At 47.1% G+C, this 26,104-nt stretch overlaps 1 long non-coding RNA gene across 1 annotated transcript in view; it reads right to left on the minus strand.

Moving 5' to 3' along the window:
- Nucleotides 1–1,671: 1,671 nt before the first annotated feature.
- Nucleotides 1,672–26,104, minus strand: part of LOC138245855 (uncharacterized) — a 74,111-nt gene continuing 49,678 nt past the window's right edge. The window contains exon 3 of the long non-coding RNA XR_011194178.1: nt 1,672–5,156. This is a non-coding gene — a long non-coding RNA (uncharacterized lncRNA). The remainder of the gene's footprint in view (nt 5,157–26,104) is intronic.

A 26,104-nucleotide genomic window follows, 5' to 3' on the forward strand; every position in this document is an offset into this window, starting at 1 on the left:
AAAGCTCTAAACGAGTGTGAGAGGTTGTGAAACAGGCTATGAAGATGTTTATATTGTTACAACTTGTGAGGTACTCTTTTGTGTATTTCCAACACAGTGCTGCAGTTTCATCATCGATAAACTCACAGCTGGATACCTCGCAACACGGCACAAAAAGATATTTAAACAATTTGTTGGGATGTGTGATGACAGTTGTGTTTTACAAGTTTGTATGCTGTGCAAATTTACTGCATAAGGAATTGTGGCACAGCTTGGCTACCTGACATCTGGCAGGGTTGACTTTGATGAACTGGGGTCTCAATCATATACCCTTGTGAGAGTAGTAATCATCAATGTATTTTTGCTTTGAGACCTCGTTAATGCACCAATCTGGAAACCCCAATGCCTTCTGCTTGTCTCTGAGAAATAAGTAAATATTCTCAGAAAAGAGTTGGGTTGTAGCCCTCTCAATGTGTCAAATTTTGTGTATATTTCCAATCAGTATCCTTTCTATAAGGCCACCTGTACCTCAAAGCTACACCAGATCCCAGTGAGCACCATTTGCTGTTCAGTGTGTCTGCACTCGCTAGTCTCTTTACTTTCAGCACAAGTTCCACACAGTGGGAACATTAGCTTACCATCTACTCTGTATGGTACTAAGGGGAAGTAAAGTCTTTGGGTGGGCAGATTTGACATTTAGCTAACCCAATGTGTTCATCTATGTCTTTAAAGTCAATATATATGATGCTGGGGTGACCTACGAGGAATACACTTTATCTTGTATTCAAATGGATACAGACTCGTGAAATCGTAGTAACGTATTTTCTCACCCTCTCACTTGGCCCTGTACAACTGTAGAGCATTTGTACAACCTCCAAATAAGGCATGACAGTGCTCCAAGTGTTCTGGTAATTTATTCCTCTTAATGAAGGACCAGAATTCCCCCTCTAATGATAACATGTCTAGCCACTCATCACCCCAGAGGAATATCAGCACAAAACCACAGTTTTCAACATATTGTGCCTTTAACAGAGTATCCCTGTGCAAACGTTCACATTTGGTACACAACAGCTTATTAAACATGTGGGGTTTGTAGCAGTGGGGGCAACTGTGGTAAAAGCAACTGCTGTATTCAAAGGCTGTTGGCATGCCACTAATTACAGTGTACCCATCTAGGAAATAAAAGCCCACATGATATTCACCACCCTGTAAGGCATGTTGGCCAAAGATGTTTTCCTTGTCATGAGCCATTAAATAGAAGGGGTAGAATAAAATTTCTTTTTACTATTATCAAGGTTAGGCAGCACTAGAAATATGCTTTCAGGTTGTAAAAACATGTGCTTGTAGGTGAACATATACATGGAAGCCAGCGTGACGTGTCATAAAGGGTCTATGTACTCTATGGACTTTGTCATATTGGTGGTTTTGGGTTTCAGAACCTTTTCTTGTTTTGTTATCTCTACAACAACGTCACTGAAGAAACTGCAACCCTTTCTCAAGATCATTCATCTGCCTGAGAGTAAGCATTTCACCATACCAATGCAGAAAACTCTCTTTCTCCTCAGGCATCATATTCTCAGCACCAGAACTAATGGGAGGAGGCATTGGAGCCTCATAATTCTGATTCGCCCAGGTGTTAAAAAAGTGGGGGAAATAGCCTTCACAACCTGGAAAAACCAAATGCTTTTGGCAACTTGATCAATTTCATGGGCAGAAAATTCAAAGTATCTATGAACCTTATATGTAACGGTGCAGCTGTTAGCAACATCAGTTTGGGCCCTGGGTGATAAGTTCTACAGGCATCTTTTCACAAATCATATTTTGCAAAATAAAGAATGAGTCATTTGCTTTTGAGTTATGGGCATCAGGGTATATTGAATTTTGTCTGAATTAATGTGCTAAGAAATTTGGTCATGCAAGAAAGGCCTTCGAACTCCCAACTTTCACCTGAAGTTAGATGGTGCACGCAAATATAATTAGGCTGTTGCACATTCTATATTGAACACTACATAGTCTTCTGTTTAGTTCTGTGGCAGGCCTTTAGTCATGTAACACAGGAAGAAAAGGTGCCTTACTGCGGGGGCATTTCATACCTTTGCATTTGTGATCAGTGGCTGTGTAGTGACCACATAGTCGATTTTAGTGATGCACTGAATGACCCCAGTGTGTAAGCTCAAACAGTTTCACGAGTGACAGAATAGATTACATCTAGGACATATCACCTTCCGATCGGGGTCTACAATGCAACCGTCCATTTGACATATTTACAATGCATTTCACACTGATGAGCTGTCTGTGTTGTAGATGTGATCTCAATTGGTGCACACGTATTTGGCTCCTAAAGAACCCTTCAGGTTCAAAATATCATTAAAGTGATTTTCATGATGTACAATGTAAACCGTTTTAGTTTTCACAGGCTCTCCAGATGTGAAGTACTTCCAAGATCCGCTGTAGTAAAGAATGTTTACTGTGATGGCAAAATAGTTCTCAAAAAGACCCAGTTCTCCAAAGCTTACCAATCTGTCAGGATGTATTTGAGGTGCAGCATGGGCTTCAGCATCTCTAGAAAGGATGACAGCATCTGTAGTGCTGCGATCCATTACTAACCCAGCAATGCTAGCCATCAGACATGTGTTGGTTGCACTGGTGTTAAAGTTAAGCATCCACAACTGGGTTTTTTCAATGACTTTACTGCAGAAGATACACTTTAAAGGTCCAGAAATTATCCCTTCTCGACCCCAAAAAATGAGGGTGACTCTTCTGAAGGTCCCAAATGCTCCTATTTCAGCTTTCCTCTGCAAAAGTTTTGTGAGGTTTTTTTAAAATTCCACAGCATCCAACACATTGCGAGGTGTTTGTCTGATGAACAAGGGGTTGTCAATACCCTGCCTGTGGAAACAGAGCTGAAAGACATAATTTGGCCCCACATTGTGCAACAACCACTCTGTAAATGTTTGTATGGCCTGGTAAATAGCTAGATTCCCCTGATCAGATGTATTCATGCATTCTAAGTTAACAAACCAGAATTCTTTGTAATACTCTACAGCGTTAAATCTCTCTACATATTGCAGGTACCATCTGAGGCTCTCTAAAAACACCATCTCTGAATCCTAAGTTTGGGATGTTTGCGCTGGATGTTGAGCTCTCTCGCAAATCATTTTGGGGGGCTGACTTTGATTCTGAGGCAGTGTATTTTCAAGCTTCCTTGTATCATAAATTCTGGCTTTCTTTAATTTATTGATTAGAAGCCTATGTTGCATAATGCTATTAGCCTACTTTTGTTTCTCACCGGCCCACCCAATTCCCAGAGCCGGTTCGAATGAGGAGTATTTGCTGAAGGTGCCCTCCCCGATTCCCTAGCTACTACTTTTACCTCAAGACTGTCTTTCTGCTCGGTGTATCCAGGTCTCTTAGCTTTGACCTGTGAACACTTAAAACTCCCAGAGCACCTGCAACCCTTTCCCAAATTTGTATTTGGGCATCAAGTCTGTGCCATTTTAGGATTCACTGTTATTGTATTTGAAATTTGTAGGCCCTCTCTAGGGGTTCTAACTTTTTTTGGCTGTGCAGACTCGTAAGAACCATTGTGGTTTAGTAAGGATGTCTTGTACCTTCTTCTTGTATCTTTTTATTATATTTGGAACTTTGGACTGTGTTATTAATAAAGCTGGAGCCCCCTCTTTAGGGAGCAGCACAGACCTGGTCAAGATGAAATAACCTCTACGTCTGCAACGACTGATTTGCAAGATTGTAACACCTCTATTCTACACCTTTGTATGATCTCCCTCAGAACAACTCTCAAGGGGTGGGTTCTGGGTTTCTGTCTTCCACAGTTTTATGGCCTTAGAGTTCAGTTTGGATTTTAGTTTTCTGACAACCTGCTGCATGTCTTTCACAAATGAACGTAGAACAGCTTCTTGGGCTAAAACCCCATATTCTGGGGATTTATCTGAGACAATAGGAGTGGGCATATATAACCCTGAATCTCCCTGAGCACTGCTCTTGGGCACCACCACTAACACCATTCTGAAGGTCTGGAATTGGAGGGGTCAAAAAAAGCTTCTCCTAATCTGATCACCCAGCGTAGTATCCTACGGCTGCTCCTGAGGATGCCTCATTGCTATAATTTGTTTCAAAGCTCCTATTTTGACAGCCGCTCCTTCCTGTACTACTGGTGGGGTACGTTGTGGAGGGTGATGGAGGTTTTACATTTGACGTGGGGCTGGTGGGATCATACGCGCCTGGAGGTGTAACCGTGGACGTAGGATATGCTGAATTTGATTATTGGTCATAATCGCTTTGTGTGATAGAGGAGTAGGAAACCTGGGGCTGGGAACAGGTGACTGCTGCCCCTTGGAGTCTACATTAGAAGGAACACTGTGAATGGCTACCGCCATTGTTTCAGAACTCGCTGGCTCCCTTATCAGACCCTTGAGAAACCCTGTACCTCCATAAGGTTTGTCCATTTGGAAGTGATCATTTTTAAACCCTCAATTAACTAGGGTTTGTGAGGTTTTTAAATGTGGTTGTGGCTCACCAGTTAGAGAAGCCCTATACGTGTAGAATACTGGTTTGAGTCAAGATGATCCTTTTCAAGCCCTGTGTCCCAAAGGTAATGTGAAAGATTTGTAGTCAGTTTTGGGGATCCTTTAGGGAGTACATCAACATTCACCCTCACAGCAGTTGAACATTTACCTGCATTAAGATTATGGGGACCTGGCTGTGCCGTAACTGTGTTTTTTAAGGATAGATCTAAAGGGACAGTTTGTAAGTCCGGGACCATGGGTTTCTTCTTCTTCAAGGAAAGATAACTTGTTTTTGGTTTGTTTAGCAGGAGATCTACCTCCTGGTTTTTACATGACCCTGGCTGTTGTATGTCTGTGGCTGGACATGTGCACCCTTTGAGGTCTACACCCCTAGCAAAAACTGGCCTTCCTGTAAGTGACTTCCCTGTACTGGTTGTGGGTTTTGCTGGGAAAGCAGTGTAGGGGCTACAGTAACAAGTGTTTATAAGGCCTACATTTTCAGAGTCCACACACAGTTTGTTATGATGCACTGGGCATCTCTGACAAGTTGCTGATGTTGGGTCATTTTGACAGATCTTTGTGATGTCCTTTAGTGGCGTCGACGTAAACGTAACCTTTTCGTGGTACTCCGGCGCCAGTCTTTTGCGTTGGCTATACGATGGAAACAAAAAATATAAATACATTATAAAAAAATGTAAAGCAATAGTTAGACAGGCTGTTACAATCATAAGGTTGTAAAGAGTTGTTTAGGTTTTTTTTTAGCCCTTCCAAGATGCTGAAGGAAATCGATGCTTGAGACAAAAATACATTAGGGTTTTTTGGCACTACATTTTGTAAAACACAACTGCTTTGCTCCTTTGTGGAACCCCTTTCTTTATAGCCGCTCTGTCTATAGGCCCTGAAGACTTCCGTTTTTTTGAATGATGTTCCAACCTTTACAGGACTCGTTGATGCTCCGGTCAACACTTTTGTCTGAGAGTCTACCTTTTGCTGAGGTTTGGCATAATTGCAAGCTTCCAGGGAAACTGTGAAGAAATTAACTACTGTCACATTTTCAATATAATACACCACTTTAGCACACTCTCTAAGGGCAGATGGAATCTTTGGGGTTTTTGAATGTACAAAACTGTTCCCACTCCTATAGTTTACAGGGTAATCTTGACATCTCATTCATTCAAACCCACCCCACATTCACCTGTCACAGAAGGGCTATGGTCTGATGCATCTGTAGACTCTAAGATGTGTTTTAGCATATCAATAGCTATCTGCACTTCCACCTTAAAACCTGTAAAAGCACGCACATAAGAATAGATTTAAAAATAAAAGACAATGTTGCGACAATAGGGTTACTAATGGTCTCAGAACTATGGCGCTCCAAATAGGTGTACCTTTCTGAAATTCAACTGTTAACTCATGGCTCCATGGTAATTCAGGAAGATCCTGTATGCAGAGCAGACAGATTTGCGTTAAACATAACTATGATGAAAAGCACATGTCATAGTTGATTGAGTCTTTTTAAAAACTATTCTAGACGTGTTACTAAATCTTGGAAAGCTGCTGCAACTGGAAATCTTATCAAACTTTGTAGAACAGGTTGCTAATTAAGGCAGGGGCTTTGAAATGGCGCTAAACATTTGTGTCATCTATGCACAAAGACTGTGCTAAATCCCTAACTCCAACATTACAGATCTGATCAAAGCATGTTAGTAATTCAATACACATTTTACATCAGAGTAATTTGTGCTATTACACAGAACATTAAACATGTATTAACAAATATTCAAGAGTCAGAGTCTTCTGTGCAAACACCCCTGGCAAACCATGGTTTAAACAACAGATTTTATGCCCATATGGCCTGCAACCTCTTAAGCAGATGTACCCCAATCAAACAAACACCCTGCTTCAGTGACCGTTCCCTAAATAACAACAAGGTCCTTGAACTCTCAAGGGTTGCCCTGTCAAAATGTGCACTTTTACATAAGCCTGTTACAGAATTGCTCAAAGCATTTTAGAATTCAAGGGCTACAGGCTTCTGTGCAAAAAAAATGGCAAAAATGTTATTTCAACACAGCCTGAAACCTCTTAAACAGATGTACCACAATAAAACAAATGACCTGTTTGAGTGACCATTCCCTAAATAACAGCAGAGGTCCATGAGTCCTCAAGTACTGCCCTGTCAAAAATTACACTTTTACTTAAGCGTGTTACAGAATTGCTCAAAGCATATTGGAAAATCAACACACATTTGACATCAGAGCAATTTGTGCTATTACACAGAACATTAAACATTTACAAGTAAATATTCAAGAGCTAGAGCCTTTTGTGAAAAACCCCCTGGCAAACCGTGATTTCAACAACAGATTTTAGTTCCATGTGTCCTGCAGCATGTTAAGCTGAGCCTCTATGACGTTAGGTTAACACAGTTTTTTTTCAAACCTAAAAGAAGCAGACATTTTTCAGACCAGGAAAAACAGTAACAGGGCTTCCCTATGCAACACATTGAATGGAAAACAAAAAATATATTAAAAGATATAAACTATCATTGTGTTTTAGCTGCAGCAGAAGTTGTCCTATATTTCCCTGTTGCTCCCCTCAATTCTATTCAAAGCTTTGCCCCATCTTGCTTGGGGTCCTTCAGTCCACAAACTTAAATTCAGCATTTCCCTGCTGCTTCTGATTGTGTGTATGTGTGCAGCCTTGGGTTGGCATTTTATACTTAATAGAGCTTGGTAATTATGCATGGGTCCTCCTTGGGGAGTTGAGTATTCCCAGCCATCTGTGTAGGAGTTGCATTTTATAACAGTTATGTGCTTCTGGTTGTGTGTGTGTCTGCATGTGTGTGACCTTTGGGGTGACATTTTATACTTAGTAGTCCTTGCTAATTATAAGATGGGAGCACTTTGGGAATTTTAGGAGCCCCAGCCATCTGCTTAGGGGTTGCATTTCGTAGCAGTTGGATGCTTATAAGTGTGTGTGTGCGGCCTTGGGATGACATTTTATACTCAGTAGAGCTTGTTAATTATAAGATGGGAGCACTTTGAGGAGTTGTGGAGTACCTGCCTTCTGTGTCTGGTTTGCATTTCATAGCAGTCTTGATTCAGTTGTGAAGTTATCTGGGCATTTCTAACAAAAGACCTTTCTAAGTCAAATATGTACTTTCCAAGATAAGACAGATGAGGCTTAGGGAGACAGTGGGACCTTGGGGGTTCCATCTGTGTATTTGTCCAAGCCTCTTGCTGGGGAGCCCTCCAATTATCTCATCAAGATTTCATGACTGCAGATGTCTGAACATGCCCGGGCTTTCTTTGGTAGAGACTCACAAATTGTGCACACTAGAGGGCATTACAGTTTTGCCTATGACAAAGCCCTAGACACGGGGCAATGGGGCCCATACCTGTTTTGACAGCATTCTAACCACATTTTAGGACCATGGGCATGTGATGAGGGTGATGTCACAACACGTGTGGCCCCCAGGAAGTGACTTTACTGCCAGGGGAGGGCCCCCAGGGGCCCAGAAGTCCCAGTAACGGAGGTGACATTATTTTAAGGGGACGGGAAAGCTGACACTTTTTGCATGATGGCAGAAGGAATATCCTCATTAGTGGCAGTAATAAAAGACATATCTCAGATACTTGGAGAGGGACTTGAATGTTGTGATGAGACTTTCCATTTCGTTTTAAAGCCATTTCTTGACTTTACATTAAAGCTTAATTCCCCTAATGCCATGCAATTTTTAGGGTAACTGATGCAGGATGTAGCAACTCATTTTGATGCCCAAATTGAACTGACACAATTGAAAGGATCTTAATGTTTGACACGTTAGGAGACCACTCAATCTCTTCAGTGATGATTTCTTCTGTTTATGTTTCTTCTGACTTGCCTCTGTTTCTTTAGTTGACGAAACTTCTAGAAAGATAGTCCTCATTTGCTGAGAAAAATATACAAGTATCTTGTCACAGATGTTCACTTTTTGAGAATGTGTGTACCTTTATTGGCAGCCCTAAGTAGTACAATTGTTCTTTAAGAAAGAAAAAGGAGTTGGGACGATTTGAGAAAAAAGTTGCAGATTGTAGTATATTTCCTACCAGATAAATAGAGACATTAAGTTGAGACTTTCCTACACAATGTCACCACTACAGTCAGCTATGGCATTAGCATATTTGCTTACCATGAGACATGGAAGATAGACCATGGTGTCAACTCCAAGGCTAGACTCCAATGGTTGAGGCCAATTGAATAACATTGCCTTGCATGGGAACTTCTCTGGGAATTCCTTATTCAATATTCATGCCACTAAAGCAGAAAAGGAGTAATAGAGGAGGCAAATACAATTTGCACAGTGAGCAAGGGTGTTCCATGAATTGATTAATGAAGCACCCAAATTCAGTGAGTGATGTACAGGGACATTGTTCCAGCAGGTCTAATCAGAATAGCCAGAAGACTATACCCACATCTGGAAAAGATAGCTAATAAAATAGGAAATAGGTTGAATCCTGTAAGCCATGTGAAGAGCCTCTCTCCTGCTTTTAGAGAAAGTTAAACACATTTTCTTAGGGCTTCATTACGAGCTCGGTGGTCCAAGGAAGGCCAAACTTGTGCTTGTGTGCAACGGCATAGGACTTGGCTCCCCAAGGGAGCTGAGGCCAATTCAGCTGCGCTGTTTCCACCAGGCTGACCAGCGTTTCCTCTGGTCAGCCCAATGGAAACACCATAATACGAAAAGATGAGGCCACCAGCTTGACAGCAGCCTTACCCTCACCGTATTGGCAGTCTCTGCTGCAATGCAGCTCAGATTGTAATCAGGCCCTAAGTGTCAGATGGAAACTCTTTCTGTAGTAATACGATACCCCTGGGGAAGGCTTTCATTTGTTATTGCTCAACTAGACTTACCACATACAGAACAGAGACTATTTAAAAAATCCATCTGCAACTTACTGCCTGCAGAGAGGGAACCTTTTCGAGATCATGGATAATGATTGTTTTCCAGGTATTTCCTGGCAGACAAGAATGTGTCAGACAGAGAAAGAATCAGTATTAGACTAGAGTCATCTAAATTAATAGTTTCAAAAAATGTTTTAACAAAAGGCAAAATTGCAGCACTAGTGTCAAATCTATAAAAGAGTGGTTATTTGGCTATCCTCAATGAAGTGCAAGTTTTTCTGTGTTTTACAGTAGAGGGAGAGCAGTATAAGTTCAAAGTCCATTTTGTCAATTCAAATGTCTTGCAATAATGATGATGGTGCTCATAGACAATCAAGGATTTCACATTCATAAGTATATGAACAACGGACTACAGTACAGATGTTCCCACTCTTCAAGCAACCATAGAGCAGGTACCCAAATTAAAATTCTCCCTGATTCTGACAAAGTCAAACTTCTTACTTCAAACAAAGTTCTTTTATCTGGTGCTGACTATACATTTACACTTTATTGTCCTTCATCTATCCAGACTAGAGGCCAGATGTAGCAAATAAAATATTTGCGAGTTGCAAAGTGCGAGTCCATGCGACTCGCAATTTGCAACTTGCAAATTGGTATGCAGTACGGTGTCTCAGACACCGACTGCGACTCGCTATGGGGTCGCAATGACCCACCTCATGAATATTCATGAGGTGGATCGCAAATTGCGGCCCCATAGCGAGTCAAGGCACTCGCAAACATGGAGGCCTGCTGTAGTCAGCAGACCTCCGTGTTCGTGACTGCTTTAAATAAAGCCGTTTTTTTTTTTTTTAAGTGTAGCCCGTTTTCCTTAAAGGAAAACGAGCTGCACTTAAAAAAAAAAACGAAACCTTTAGTTTCGGTATTTTTTCAGGGCAGGGAGTGGTCCCTTGGACCACTCCCTGCCCTGAAAAAATAATATGGGGTCCAGTCACAAAGGGGAAGGGGTCCCATGGGGACCCCTTCCCGTTTGCGAGTGGGTTACCATCCACTTCAAGTGGATGGTAACTGCGACTCCATTTGCGACCGCGTACGCGGTCGCAAATGGAATTGCATCCCACTGCGAGTCGCAAATAGGAAGGGAACACCCCTTCCTATTTGCGAGTCGGAAATGCATTTTGCGAGTCGGTCCCGACTCGCAAAATGCATTTCTGCATAGGAAACTCACATTTGCGACTCGCAAACGGCCATTTTTGCCGTTTGCGAGTCGCAAATCGTTTCCTACATCTGGCCCTAGGTTTGTTATGCATTTTTGCGATACAAAATGCATGTCTAGATATCAGGCAAGAGTGCCAACAATTCATTTGGCATCAGATGCTTTCTCAGTGGGAGGACACAATGACCTCAAATGCTGGATAAAATTGGAAAATCTCTAAAGAAGTCTACAATGAGAAGTCTGCCTTTCAGCCAAGAGTTTGTGGTAAAAGATGCTTCATTGGAAGGACAAGGATCCCTCACCCTCATATTAATGCACAAAATTCAGTTAGAGAACACATTTGTTTTATCAAAATGGCGGAATTGAGAGTATACGTTTAGCCACACATGATTGTAGCTTGAGCCTGTAAGAGAAGTCCATTTTCATCCTGCAGGGTGGCACCATAAGTACTTTATAACCTGTAGAGCAAGGCAGGGCTGGATTATGGCCCTCTCAAGGAAAGATCATATTCTGTGGAGCTGTGTAGTAGATCAAAACATAGCACTCAGCATACATGTATTATGGACACACAGCTAGAGAACAGGCCTCCTAAAGATGGACCTCAAGGATTAGCACCAGTGGGTGCTTCATCAGCCAGTTTGGAACAGATAAGAAATAAAAAAGGACAACTTATGGTGTCGAGACTAACATATTCAGTATTTAAGAACAAATTTTTACTTGATTGGCCTTCATAAAAATCTAACTAAAAAATGTTTCTATCAGCCTTTCACTCAGTTCCTGTAGTTAGCTCAGTGAGACATACATTCAAAACAAAGGATCAACCTTGATCCTAACACCTCCATTTTAAGTAATTCATTTGTGGTTTCCAAACCTGCTTTGTATGTCAACCCTCAGCCTATTAAAGTAACACCAACATCGGACCTACGTCTGAGAGGGAAGAATTATACACCACATGATTTGTCACCTTAACAAACATGTAAATAAAGTTCTCTGAAAAAGGAAAACAAACTCATTAGGAAACTTTAAGTGTTTTGCTAACTGAAGCCATAGCACCAGCCACTCGAATCAGTTATTTTGTCATTTAGAAGAGGTTTGCTTTGATGCTCAAAGCATGGTGGTGGTCAATGAATTTGCCAAGAGTAGCCTCTTCATGATATTTCTCAAATATCTCAAGATGTATGTTATTCTTCCTGAACATTTTACCACTTTGCCAACCCAGCCCTGAAGATGTTGCCATCAGTGATTTATATTATTTCTGTTAGACACATTTTTTCAGAAAAAGAGAATTTACATTGTTTGAATACTGGTTTCAAACATGGAACTGCATATGGTACTTTCAAATTTAAAACCAGTGCATAGTAGAGACTTGACGGTCTTCACTTAAAAAGTGGCAATATAAAGACTCAATGCTTGACTTAATGGTATAGGGTTGTGTTTACAAATTCATAACTTCTTGCATCAGTCATTGATAGATCCTTAAGTACTGTTGACAGTGTTCAGCAAATATAGAGATGTTCCGCTCTTCCAGTGCAAACTAGAGCAGTGATCACTGTGGCTCCCAGGGATCCATCAGATATCAACCTCTGAATAATGGAATTCATAATTTAATAGATGAGCAGGAAGAAATGCCGCTTCCCCAAGACAAAGGGGAAGCACCTTCTAGTGAACAATATTTGTTGTCCCAAAGACAAAGAGCAGATTGAGGCTTGTGCTGGATATCAAGAATATCTGCCTGTGAAACTCAGCCCTGCCTTTTCTAAATTATGATTTTATACAGTGCAGCTTTTCTAGTGTAACTTTAGGATTTTCTGGCATCATTGGATCTACGAGATGAATACCTGCATGACCCAATTTAGATGCTAGCTTTAGCTTTATTTTGGTTGGGATGATAAATGTCAGATCGTCTCTGTTGGCATTTGCTTCCTACTGCGGAGCTTACCTACAAATATTAATAAGAATGGACATTACTCTGACAACAATATATAGAAAAATGTGGGTAAAAAGTCTGGATTGCCTGGTATTGCAGATCATGCAATGGGCCAAGAGTTTGGTTCCATAAATGAAGGCTGTACTCCTCAGTGATCTGAAATATCAGTAGATATATTATCTGAGAATACATGTTCCCTCATTAAACTCTCTGTACATCAATGAAAGTTTATTTAAAAGTCTGTGCAGGATGTTTGGCCCTCTTGTTCTGGACTTGCTTGCCAATCAGGAAGACCAGGGTGATCTCTGGCTCAATATCAAGATCTGTCAGCAAAGGTGATCCAACAGACCAGAATTGTTCCCTCAGTTTCTTGAATCCCACTGGATCTTCCCAAAATCAAGAAAAATGCTTCCATATTAGTTAAGGGTTGACTTCCACAACCAACAAGGTAAGATTTTCAGTGGCAGCTATGGGAGTTGCCTCTGGCTCTCTGTCCTGCAATTTACTTGGTTGAGTTCCCCAATCTCTATCCAGATTGAAATTACCAGTTTGAGTATTGAAAATCTAGGGTTAGTGAACTTCGTGAATAGGCTGCAGCTGCAGTTCAAAACTTAAGGTGCACTTCTGCCAGAGGGTCTTATAGAAATCATTGGGGTTCTTTTCAATCCTGGTGCTTATTAAAAGTACAGTATTATTATTTTGTTCTGAAAACAGATTTGAAATATGTTTCCTCATTGTTTTCTAAATGGGATTGTGTGTAGCAATATTAAAAATACAATGGGCAACTATTAACACTTTTCATACCCACGTGGAGGCTTACATCCTCTGGATTATTTAGTCCTACTGCAGGGAATTTTGATTGTTAATTGACTGAGAAAGGTCTTAGTGCCCTCATTGGATTTGCCAAAAGTCCAGCAGCTTGCACCATTTAAACATCTTGATGCTATCCCAATAGTCATTCTGGCCTACAAGTTGGATTATTTCTGGGGGAATTTAGGTATGCTCCCAACTTCTACGTTCTAGAGGATTCATTGCTTTTGTGACCTAGTCCAAATTTTGTAGTTAAAGTAAATCTTATTTTTACGTAGAACAGGAGGTGGCTTATCCACAGAATCACAGGATTCTGTATTGAAGAGTATCAAGTAAAAGGAGCTGTGCAATGTTACCTATAAAAAAGACAGCAGGGTTTTACAGTTGTAAAGGACTGTGTTTCTTCAAAAGAAGGTTCAAAGGTCAGCTGCTACTGTAAATGGGTGAGTTTGTTCTGTCATTTTAAAGATGTATTAGATGGTTGTAGCAGTGGAATTACCCAGTATGGTATAGGGCATGCCTACTGGGGGAATGCAGCATCTTGAGCTTAAGCAACTGTAGTTCCATTGTTAGATTGATGTGGTTAGACTGTCAGACTTAAGGTGGTCTTCCCCCAAACATTTTACCTTCTTCCTCCAACTTTTTGCTGATCTCATTTTGCTGGCCTTAGGACTCTGCACACTTTGGCCCTCATTACAACATTGGCGGTAAAAGCCGCTTACTGCTGTGCAGAAGACCGGCAACACACCGCCGCGGCCGCGGAATTCCGCCACAGCTATTATGACCCACATCTTGGAATCCGCTAAAACTCAGACAACCACACAAGTCCGCCACAGCAAAGGTCAGTGATAAACTGGCAAAAACAAAACCTCCACCGTCACGCCAACAGAATTACGCCCACACTATCACGACACACGAATCCACTCGGCGGTCTTTCAACCGCGGTATTCCATTGGTGGTACACACCGCCGCGCTCAAAATACACACACTTCTACAAAACATCCCCACATTGGACGATTCAAAATACACACACCTAAAACACATACACACACCACTCCCACACACCCATTACAATATAAAACCCACATCTCCCACAAACCCTTACGACCACAAATCACGAATGAAGGCCAGAGAGAGACACCACCATCAACAACACTAGCATCCACAGGAACATAACACTATCACCCACACAACTTCCACGCACCTCACACAACACACCACTACATATCACCAGATTTATCACCACACACTCCACCCCACACATCACCTACACCACCCCATGGCACGGCAAAGACACCCCAGGTTCTCGGAGGAGGAGCTCAGGGTCATGGTGGAGGAAATCGTCCGGGTAGAGCCACAGCTATTCGGAGCACAGGTGCAGCACACCTCCATAGCTAGGAAGATGGAGCTATGGCGAAGAATCGTGGACAGAGTCAACGCAGTGGGACAACACCCAAGAAATCGGGAGGACATCAGGAAAAGGTGTCTCAAGACACCACCTGGCGGTTCAGCAGACTGGCAGCAGACCCCCACCTCCTCCCCCACAACTAACAACATGGGAGGAGCAGGTATTGGCGATTCTGCATCCTGAGGGCCTCGCAGGAGTAGCTGGAGAAATGGAGTCTGGTAATCAAAGCTTTACTATTACATTCCCCACCCTACCTGCATGCTATCACATACCCCCACCCTCGCCCTCACCCCATCACACCAACTCCTCACAAATGTACCAATATCACTAACCATCCATCCCAACACCAAGCCCTGCATGCAACAACAAAGCATGGACACCCATCACCAAAGCATGCACACTGCACATAGCCATACACCCCCCTAAACCATCATCACACAAGCTCCCACACAGGAATGCCAGCACTGGGGTACACGGTCACCCACCCATTGCACACCATGGCACACACAGATGCAATAATCATGCCTTTCCACCCCTGCAGGATCCCTACCCAACGTCACCAGACTGGAGGATCCAGACATTTTCCAATCCACCCACAGAAGAGGCCCACAGTGATGACAGCAGCTCTGTCCAACTGGATCTAGATGACCAGTCCGGACCATCGGGGACCTCTGGACAGTCGGTTTCCCTCACACAGGCACAGGCCACCACAGACCTTCCCCCCTCTGGAAACACCAGCACAGCACCCACCCAGCGGGCCCATACCTCCGTCCCCAGGACACGTCAATCAGCTGTGTGTCCATCACTACAGGGAACCCAGGATAACCCACCACCCCAACAACAACAGGGACCTGGGGGCAGTGGCAGTGGGCATACGGTCCAGGGGACGGAGGCCCAGGAACACAGGGGAACTGGGAGGGCTGACGTGCAACAGTGGGCGGACAGGTCGAGGGAACCCACTCTCCACTAGGCCCTCTCCTCCATCATGGGAGCATACCACCAATCCCAGGAGACGATGGCAACGGTACTCGCCAAGTTTCAGGAGACCCAGCCCATGCAGGAGGAACAGTATTTGGGCTTCAGGGAGGAACTCAGAACCATCAGCTCCACCCTGGGCACCATCGTAGGGGTGCTGAAGGAAGGACTCAACACCAGGAGGGACACTGTGGCACTACAAGGGGCCCCTGACACGAGCATGGACGATGAACTGCTCACCACCTCCGCCAGCGCTAGTGGACAGGACGCCCCACCACAGGACCACCACACCAGCACCCCACCTCCTGCAGATGGAGAACCACTCCGCAAACGGTCCCTGAGATCCAGGAACAAGACAGAGAACAATGCCAAGACCCCCGCCAAGAAATGAGACCACCCTGATTGTCATCCTACTGTCCCACTTTGTCACCCTGTCCATAATTAAACTGCCCCAGCTCCACTTCCTATGCCCATATGGGCAATGCACCTGTGAGACTAATAGACTGGACTGTGCCATGGAAACTCCTCCGCCATCACCCCTCACCATTTAACTTCCCCCTCCAATATTTTGCATTTAAATAAATACACCTAAAGCACAAGATGATCTGGAGTCTGTCTGTGATTTCGAAATAGTGTATTTGCAATTACAGTGACAAAATGTTTTTGAAATAGTAATGTCAATATACCTATGTCACACAGCTCTAGTCCATGTGGAATTTAAGCAGATGACACACAGTGGGACCCACATCTGTGAAATCGTAAGGGAAAGTGACAACTCAGTGACCATACACTGGGTGAAAACGACAGACAGGATAGAGGTTGCAGTGTAAAAGTACATGTAGTAGGCAGGATTGTATTCTCACCTGTGTTTCACTGGAAATGTTGCTGGATCACTGAGTCCCTGTTCTGCATGTCTTCTTCCTCTGCTTCACCCTCATCACTGTCCACAGGCTCCACAGCTGCCACAACACCGCTGTCTGGACCTTCCTCCTGCAGAAAAGGCACCTGTCGTCGCAAAGTCAAGTTGTGAAGCATACAGCAGGCCACGATGATCTGGGACACCTTCTTTGGTGAGTAGAATAGCGATCCACCTGTCACGTGGAGGCACCTGAACCTGGCCTTCAGGAGGCCGAAGGTCGGCTCGATCACCCTCCTAGTTCGCCCATGGGCCTCATTGTAGCGTTCCTCTGCCCTGGTCCTGGGATTCCTCACTGGGGTCAGTAGCCATGACAGGTTGGGGTACCCAGAGTCACCTGCAAATGGCGAGGGACAACTGTTAGACACACACTAACCTGTAGGGATGACCCCAGACAACCATTCCCACTGTCTTGCTTCCAGGGGCTCACCTAATAGCCACACACGGTGCCTCTGGAGTTGACCCATCACATAAGGGATGCTGCTATTCCGCAGGATGTAGGCATCATGCATTGAGCCAGGGAACATGGCATTTACATGGGAGATGTACTGGTCTGCCAAACATACCATCTGTACATTCATAGAATGATGACTCTTCCGTTTTCTGTACACCTGTTCACTCCTGTGGGGGGGGACCAAAGCCACATGTGTCCCATCAATGGCACCTATGATGTTGGGGATATGTCCCAGGGCATAGAAATCACCTTTCACTGTAGGCAAATCCTCCACCTGAGGGAAAACGATGTAGCTCCGCATGTGTTTCAGAAGGGCAGACAACACTCTGGACAATACGTTGGAAAACATAGGATGGGACATCCCTGATGCCATGGCCACAGTTGTTTGAAAAGAGCCACTTGCAAGGAAATGGAGCACTGACAGCACCTGCACTTGAGGGGGATTCCTGTGGGATGGGGGATTGCTGACATCAGGTCTGGCTACAACTGGGTACACAGTTCCTGGATTGTGGCACGGTCAAACCTGTAGGTGATTATCAAATGTCGCTCCTCCATTGTCGACAGGTCCACCAATGGTCGGTACACCGGAGGATGCCGCCATCTCCTCACATGTCCCAGCAGACGGTGCCTATGAAGGACAACAGCGACCACAGAGTCAAACAACTCAGAGGTACGTACCCACAGTTTACACAGAACACGAATCATGCCCAAAAGGTGGCCTGTATGTGTGTTGAGACTAGGCCAAGGTATGTGTGACACAGTTGAAAATAATGCCATGTGGGCCCCTGAAATGGCGGCTGCCTGACCTCTAAAGTGGGACAATGGGATGTGAGCTAACTGCGCTGGCGTTGTACACCGTCACGGTAGGCGGTCGGAGACCGCAGCGCAATGCTGCATTGGTTAACATTGGACCCTATGGGTCCCAGGAGCCAATGACGATGCAAAATTCATGCCCCTGTGTCATCTATGTGTGTAGATGTCGTCCATAGCCTTGTAGGCCATTTCCCAGGAATTGCACTGTGGAGCCCAAGAGCGCGACGTAGTGCAGGGGACCTCTGTGTCTGTCTTGTCTGCCAACGGTAGCGGTAATCCATGCACTCAACATGTCTTTCTTCTGTCTCCCCCCCCTTTTTGTGGTCTTCCTGTTCTTGTGTGCATTAGCCTCATCAGGCGGAGGAGCAGTGGCACCGGGGCACGAGGGAGCTGCATCCCACATGGCCCTGGAAGGCGAGACTACGTACTCCGAATTCATCAGTGGGACGGAGGGTGAGGGGAGCTCCACGGCGGGGACAGGAGCTGACGCCAGTGACACGGACTCATCCTCTGATGGGAGCTCCCTTGTGGTGGCGGCAACATCTGTGCCCCCCGCATCTACAGGTACAGCCGCCACCCCCCCTACCAGCACCGCCCTCCCAGCAGCCCTTCAGCGTTCGCCCCGTGCCTCCTCACCCAGGAGGATGGGCATCACCTTCGCCCCAGGCACCTCAGCCCCTGCCCCAGTCAACCCTGCTGCCCTCAGTGAGGAGGCCATTGACCTCCTCAGGTCACTCACTGTTGGGCAGTCTACCATTTTGAATGCCGTCCAGGGTGTAGAAAGGCAGTTGCAACAAACTAATGCATTCCTGGAGGGCATTCATTCTAGTCAGGCTGCCCTTCACAGAGCTTTTCAAACTCTGGCCTCAGCACTGATGGCAGCCATTGTCCCCGTCTCTAGCCTCCCCCCTCCAACTTCCTCCACCCAGACCCAATCCCCTGTACCTCTGCCTATCCCAAGCACACCATCAGACCAGCCTGCACACACCCCACCACACAAGGGAAGCTCAGGCAAACATAAGCACTACACATCCCACAGGCACTCACATGCAGACACACCAACATCCACTGCCTCCACTGTGTCCCCCTCCTCCCTGTCTCCCTCCTCCCTCCCAGTCTCATCTACACACACACCTGCATGCACTACTTCTACAGCCACTACGTCCCTCACCAGCACACCCACCAGCACACCTCGCTCACGTGCAGTCACCACCCCCACTACCATTCACACGTCCCCTGTGTCCTCTCCCAGGGTGTCTGTGACGCCCCCTCCCAAGATACACAAACGCAGGCACACACCCACCCAACAGCCATCCACCTCACGACAGCCTCCAGCGCATGCACCTGCACCCAAAGCCACCAAACGTACACCTCCTACTACCACCACCTCTTCCTCCACTCCCAAACCCGCCTCCAGCTACCTGTCCCAGTGTGTCCAAAAGAATTTTCCTGTCCAGCCTTGACCAATTTTCCCACACCTCCCCCACCCCGTCCATCTCATAGGTCCCGAAGTAGCACCTCAGCCACAACATCTACGGGACCAGTGGTGCCTGTTGTCACAGGTATGTGGAGTGCACCGGCCACCAGGACAGCCGGTGTGGCACGGAGCCACAGCACAGTCAGTCCCCCCCGTGAAGCATCAGAAGTTGGCCAGTGCCCGGCGGGAGAGGGGGAAGACTCCAGCCACCAAAGCCGCTCCCAGGGTCCCAGTGGGAGTGTGGAGTCAGCTGTTACACCTCCCACGGTGGGGAAGGGCCACAAGAAACCCAGCCCAGCTGCCCAGGAGCGCCCCGCCAGCCCCAGCCCAGCTGCCTAAAAGGGCCCCGCCAGCCCCAGGACAGCTTCCCATGAGGCCACCGCCAGCACAAGCCCCGCTGGGCCATGAAGGACCGCCAGCACAAGCCCCGCTGGGCCATGAAGGACTGCTAGCACAAGCCCCGCTGGGCCATGAAGGACCGCTTGCACAAGCACCGCTGGGCCATGAAGGACCGCCAGCACAATCACCGCTGGGCAATGAAGGACCGCCAGCACAAGCACCCCTGGGCCATGAAGGACCGCCAGCACAGGCACCGCTGGGCTGGGCACCGCCAACTCATGCACCGCTGAACAGGGCACTGCCAAATCAAGCATCACTGACCCGGGCACCGCCAACTCAAGCACCGCTGAACAGGGCACCGCCGTCTCAAGCACTGCTGAACAGGGCACCGCCGTCTCAAGCACCGCTGGGCCGGGCACCGCCAACTCATGCACCGCTGAACAGGGCACCGCCAAATCAAGCAACGCTGAACAGGGCACCGCCAACTGAAGCACCGCTGAACAGGGCACCACCGTCTCAAGCACTGCTGGGCCGGGCACCACCAAATCAAGCACCGCTGAACAGGGTACTGCCAACTCAAGCACCGCTGAACAGGGAACCGCAGTCTCAAGCACCGCTGGGCCGGGCACCGCCAACTCATGCACCGCTGAACAGGGCATTGCCAAATCAAGCACCGCTGAACAGGGCACCGCCAAATCAAGCACTGCTGAACAGGGCACTGCCAAATCAAGCACTGCTGAACAGGGCACCGCCAAATCAAGCACCGCTAGCCCATGAGCGGCAGGGGCACTGACGCAACTGGGTCCGTCACGGGGTGAGTGATGCACTCTGGGCACCAGTTCCCCTCCAGAACCAGTGGAGACATCCATCCACTACCTCTGTCCTTCACAGGATGAAGCACTCTGGGCAGCAGTCCCCCTCCAGAACCAGTGGAGACATCCATCCACTACCTCTGTCCTTCACAGGATGAAGTACTCTGGGCACCAGTCCCCCTCCAGAACCAGTGGAGACATCCATCCACTACCTCTGTCCTTCACAGGATGAAGCACTCTGGGCACCAGTCCCCCTCCAGAACCAGTGGAGAGATCCATCCACTACCTCTGTCCTTCACAGGATGAAGCACTCTGGGCACCAGTCCCCCCTCCAGAACAAGTGGAGACATCCATCCACTACCTCTGTCCTTCACAGGATGAAGCACTCTGGGCACCAGTCCCCCCTCCAGAACAAGTGGAGACATCCATCCACTACCTCTGTCCTTCACAGGATGAAGCACTCTGGGCACCAGTCCCCCTCCAGAACCAGAGGAGACTGTTATCCACGTGAGAGACTGCTGCTTTGCACTCCCCAGGATATAGCAGTGGGCAAACCACCCACTGCAGAGACTTGAGAGACTGTGGCTTTGCACTCACCAGGAGTGAACAGTGGGCAACCCACCCACTGTAGAGACTTGAGAGACTGTGGCTTTGCACTCCCCAGGATTGAACAGTGGGCAAACCACCCACTGTAGAGACTTGAGAGACTGTGGCTTTGCACTCCCCAGGATTGAACAGTGGGCAAACCACCCACTGTAGAGACTTGAGAGACTGTGGCTTTGCAGTCCCCAGGATATGGCAGTGGGCAACCCACCCACTGTAGAGACTTGAGAGACTGTGGCTTTGCACTCCCCAGGATTGAACAGTGGGCATTGAGCCCCCTCGTGGATCTGGCGTTGTGCACTCATCCGGCTGAGGTGCCCCCCCTTCCCTTCCCCCTGAGGTCCTTGTTGTATTTCTATCTGATGTCCCTGCAGTGTTCTCTCTGTTTTGATCGGGTATCGAGTGTGGGCCTCGTCCATGCATTTTGGGCCCAGTGGTCCATGGACTATAAATGGTGCAATACCTGGACTTGTATTATTGGTGTATATATTTGTTTATAGTGTATATATATTTTTGAGTACTGGATTTTAATAGATTACAATGGTTACACTCATTTCCTTTTGTCTTTGCATTCTTCCGGGGGGCTTGGGGGGTATAACTGTGATGTATTGATATGCATTAGTCTGTGTGTTGTAGTGGGTGAGGGTGGGGGTGGGGGTGTTGCGTGTGTGTATCCCTGTTTTTTGCCTCCCCTGTGTCGTAGGTGCAGTACTCACTGTGGTCTTCGCCGCCTGCGTTCGTGCTCCTGGTAGAGGAGCAGGAAGACTATCGCAGGTAGAATTTGGAGTTCCGGTTCCATGGTGTCCTCGTTATTCGTGGGGTGTGTAGAGGTGAGCGTTTTCCCTTCGGAATTCCTGCTTCCGCCGTGTTTTTATCCGCAGTGAATCCGCCCCGGAAAAGGTGGCGGATTGGCCTGTCATAATAGTGTAGGCGGTACATTGTCTCCCGCCTGTCTGTTGGCGGTGACCGCCAAGCTGTTTGTTTGTACCGCTGTGGCGGTCGGAGTGTTAAAGGGGCTGTCTTTGTTGGCGGTTTCCGCCACAGTCGTAATTGCAATTTTTTTACCGCCGGCCTGTTGGTGGTCTTACCGCCGTTTTAACACAGTCCGCCAGGGTTGTAATGAACTCCTTTATCACTGCTAACCAGTGCTAAAGAGCATGTGCTCACTCCTTAAAACATGGTATCATTGGCTTGGCCCCAATTGGCACACTTAATTTACTTATAGGTCCCCAGTATGATGGCACTATAAGTGTCCGGGCCTGTAAATTAAATGCTGCTAGTGTGCCTTCAGCAATGATTGTGCCACCAACTTACACAGCTCTTTAATTACGTTCTCAGGCGTGCCATGACAGCCTGTGTATGCAGTTTAAACTGCCATGGCAACCTAGCAAAATAAACTTTTTTCCAGGTCCAAACCTTCCCTTTTTATACATGCAAGTCACCCCTGGGTATGTCTTGAACAGCACAGAGGGCAGGGTGCAGTGTATTTAAAAGGTTGGACATGTACTTTTAAGTTTACTTGTTCTAGTGGTGAAATACTTTTAAATTAATTTTTCGCGACTGCAAGGCCCACTTTTCCCATAGGCTAACATTGGGGTTACATTACTACATTTAATAAGCTGTAATCTCCAAATAGAGATAGGTAACCAGTTTATGTTTGATGTCTTTGGAATTGTAATGAAACATTTAAACTTATAGTGAAGTAGGGTTTTAAGTTCCAAACTTGAAAACACCACTTTTAGAAAGTTTGCATTTTCCTGTCTTGGCCATATAGGGGGTCATTCTGACCTCGGCGGTAAAAGGCGCTTACCGCCGGTCAGAAGACCGCCATAACACCGCCGCGGTCGCGGTAAACCGCCACGGTCATTCTGACCCGCAACTGGCAAACCGCCAAAAACCCGACACCAACAAAAGGCCGCCACACCAAATGTCAGCGGGAAACTGGCGATGACCAAACCTCCACCGTCACGCCAACACAAATACGCCCATACCATTCCGACCCACAAATCCCCGCAGCGGTCTTTCAACGGCGGTATTCCATTGGCGGTACACATAGCCACACTCAAAATACACACACCTTTACAAAACACTACCACATTGGACAAATCAAAATACACACACTTGAGACACATACACACACCACTCCCACACACCCAATTAAATATAAAACACACACCCACATCACCCACAAACCCTTACGACCACAATTGCGACTGAAGGACAGAGAGAGAGAGCACAGCATAGAGTAGACCATCACACAGAGGCAAATCACAACATCACCCACACAATTTCCACGCACAAAACACCATACACCACCACACTCACCACACTCTACAACACATACACCACCCCTCACCTCATCCACACCACCCCATGGCACCCCAAAGACACCCCAGGTTCTCTGACGCAGAACTCAGGGTCATGGTGGAGGAAATAGTTCGTTTAGAGCCCCAGCTCTTCGGGGCAAAGGTGCAGCACACCACCATTGCCAGGAAGATGGGGCTATGGCAAAGAATAGTGGACAGGGTCACCGCTGTGGGACAGCATCCACGCAATCGGGACGACATCAGGAAGCGGTGGAACGACCTACGGGGGAAGGTGCGTTCCATGGTATCAAGGCACAACATCGCGGTACAGCGGACTGGCGGCGGACCCCCACCTACTCCCCCAGAATTCACAGCATGGGAGGAGGAAGTCTTGCACATCCTGCATCCTGAGGGCCTCGCAGGAGTAGGCGGAGGAATGGACTCTGGTAAGGCAAATCTCCACTACTTCATTCCCCCCACCCCACCTGCATGCCAAATCATACCCCCAACCTCACCCCCACCCCCATCACACCAACTCCTTGCAAATGGCTCACCATCACATCCCACCCATCCCAAAACCTAGCCCTGCATGCGTCTACAAAGCATGGACACCCATCACCAAAGCATGCCCACTGCACACACCCATCACCCCCACAAGCCACCGTCACAAAAGCCCCCACAAGGGAATGCCAGCACTGGGGTACACGGCCACCCACCCATTACACGAAATGCCACACACATAAGCAATAACCATACTCTTATACCCCTGCAGGACCCAAACGCCACCACACCGCCACGGAGGGTCCAGAGATGTCCATCCCACCCCCAGAAGAGGCCCCCAGTGATGACAGCAGCTCTGTCTCCCTGGACCCAGATGACCAACCCGGCCCATCGGGGACCTCGGGACAGTCGGTTCCCCACAGACAGCCACAGGCTACAGCAGACCTATCCCCCTCTGGGAACACCAGCACAGCTCCCACCCAGCGGGCCCATGCCTCTGTCTCCAGGACACGTCAATCAGCGGTGTGTCCACCACTACAGGGCACCCAGGTTGACCCACCACCCCAACAACAACAGGGACCTGGGGGCAGTGGTAGTGGGCACACCGTCCAGGGGACAGAGGCCCAGGGAAACAGGGGAACTGGGAGGGCTGCTTTGCGATGGGGGGGGACAGGCCCAGGGAACCCACTCTCCAAGAGGCCCTCTCCTCCATCATGGGAGCATACCACCACTCCCAGGAGACGATGGCTACGGTACTGGCCAGGTTCCAGGAGATCCAGGTACTGCAGGAGGAACAGTACATGGAGTTCAGAGAGGAACTGAGGAACATTAGTTCCGCAATGGGGACCATCGTCGTGGCCCTTAACCAGATAGTCACCACATTGCAGGACCATGTGGCACCACAAAGGGCCCCTGTCACTAGCCTGGACCAGGAACAGCCTACCACCTCCGCCGGCGCTAGTGGACAGGAGGCCCCCACACAACGACAGGCCACCAGAACCCCACCTCCTGCAGAAGAAGAACCACCCCGCAAGCGGAACCTGAGATCTCACAACAAGACAGAGTAGGATGCCAAGACCCCCTCCAGCAAACGATACCCCCTGATGTCATCCCACTGTCCCACATTGTCACCCTGTCCAACCTTGAACTGCCCCTGCTCCATCCTTCCACAGGCATATGGACAATGCACCTGTGAGACTGAGAACTGGACTCTGCCATGGACATTACTCCACCATCACCCATCACCGTTTTACAATCATGTCCCTAAATTTAGCACTTTAATAAAATCACTTATTGCACTTAAAAAATCTGTAGTCTGCTTGTATTTTGAACAAATGTATTAGACATAACGGTGCAAAAATGTTCAGTTACATTGTGATGACAACATACCACTGTCACACAGCTGTAGTCCATGGGCAAACAAAGCAGAGGACACGCAGTGGGGCCCACAGCACTGAAAACGGAAGGGAAAGTCACAACTCAGTTAACAGGAACTGGGGGGGGAACTCAGACAGTAGAGAGGCAGGAGACTTTAAGTAAATGTAAAATGGCGTGGTAGATTCGTACCTGTGTGCTACTGAAAATACTGTTGTATAACTGTGTCCCTGTTGTCTGTGTCGTCCCCGTCGTCTTCCTCCTCTTCACTCTCCACAGGCTCCACAGCTGCAACAACACCACCATCTGGACCATCCTCCTGCAGGAAAGGCACCTGGCGTCGCAAAGCCAGGTTGTGAAGCATACAGCAGGCCACGATGATATGGCACACCTTCTTTGGTGAGTACATTAGGGATCCACCTGTCATATGCAGGCACCTAAACCTGGCCTTCTGGAGGCTGAAGGTTCTTTCTATAATCCTCCTAGTTCGCCCATGGGCCTTATTGTAGCGTTCCTCTGCCCTTGTCCTGGGATTCCTCACTGGGGTAAGTAGCCACAACAGGTTGGGGTAACCAGAGTCACCTATTAGCCACACACGGTGTCTCTGTAGCTGTTCCATCACATAAGGGATGCTGCTATTTCGCATGATGTACGCATCATGCACTGACCCAGGGAACTTGGCATTTACATGGGAGATGTACTGGTCAGCCAAACAGACCACCTGGACATTCATCGAATGATAACTTTTTCTGTTCCTGTACACCTGTTCACTTCCACTGGGGGGAACCAA

Source organism: Pleurodeles waltl, chromosome 7, assembly GCF_031143425.1.
Source record: "Pleurodeles waltl isolate 20211129_DDA chromosome 7, aPleWal1.hap1.20221129, whole genome shotgun sequence".
In the NCBI taxonomy this organism is placed as follows: domain Eukaryota; kingdom Metazoa; phylum Chordata; class Amphibia; order Caudata; family Salamandridae; genus Pleurodeles; species Pleurodeles waltl.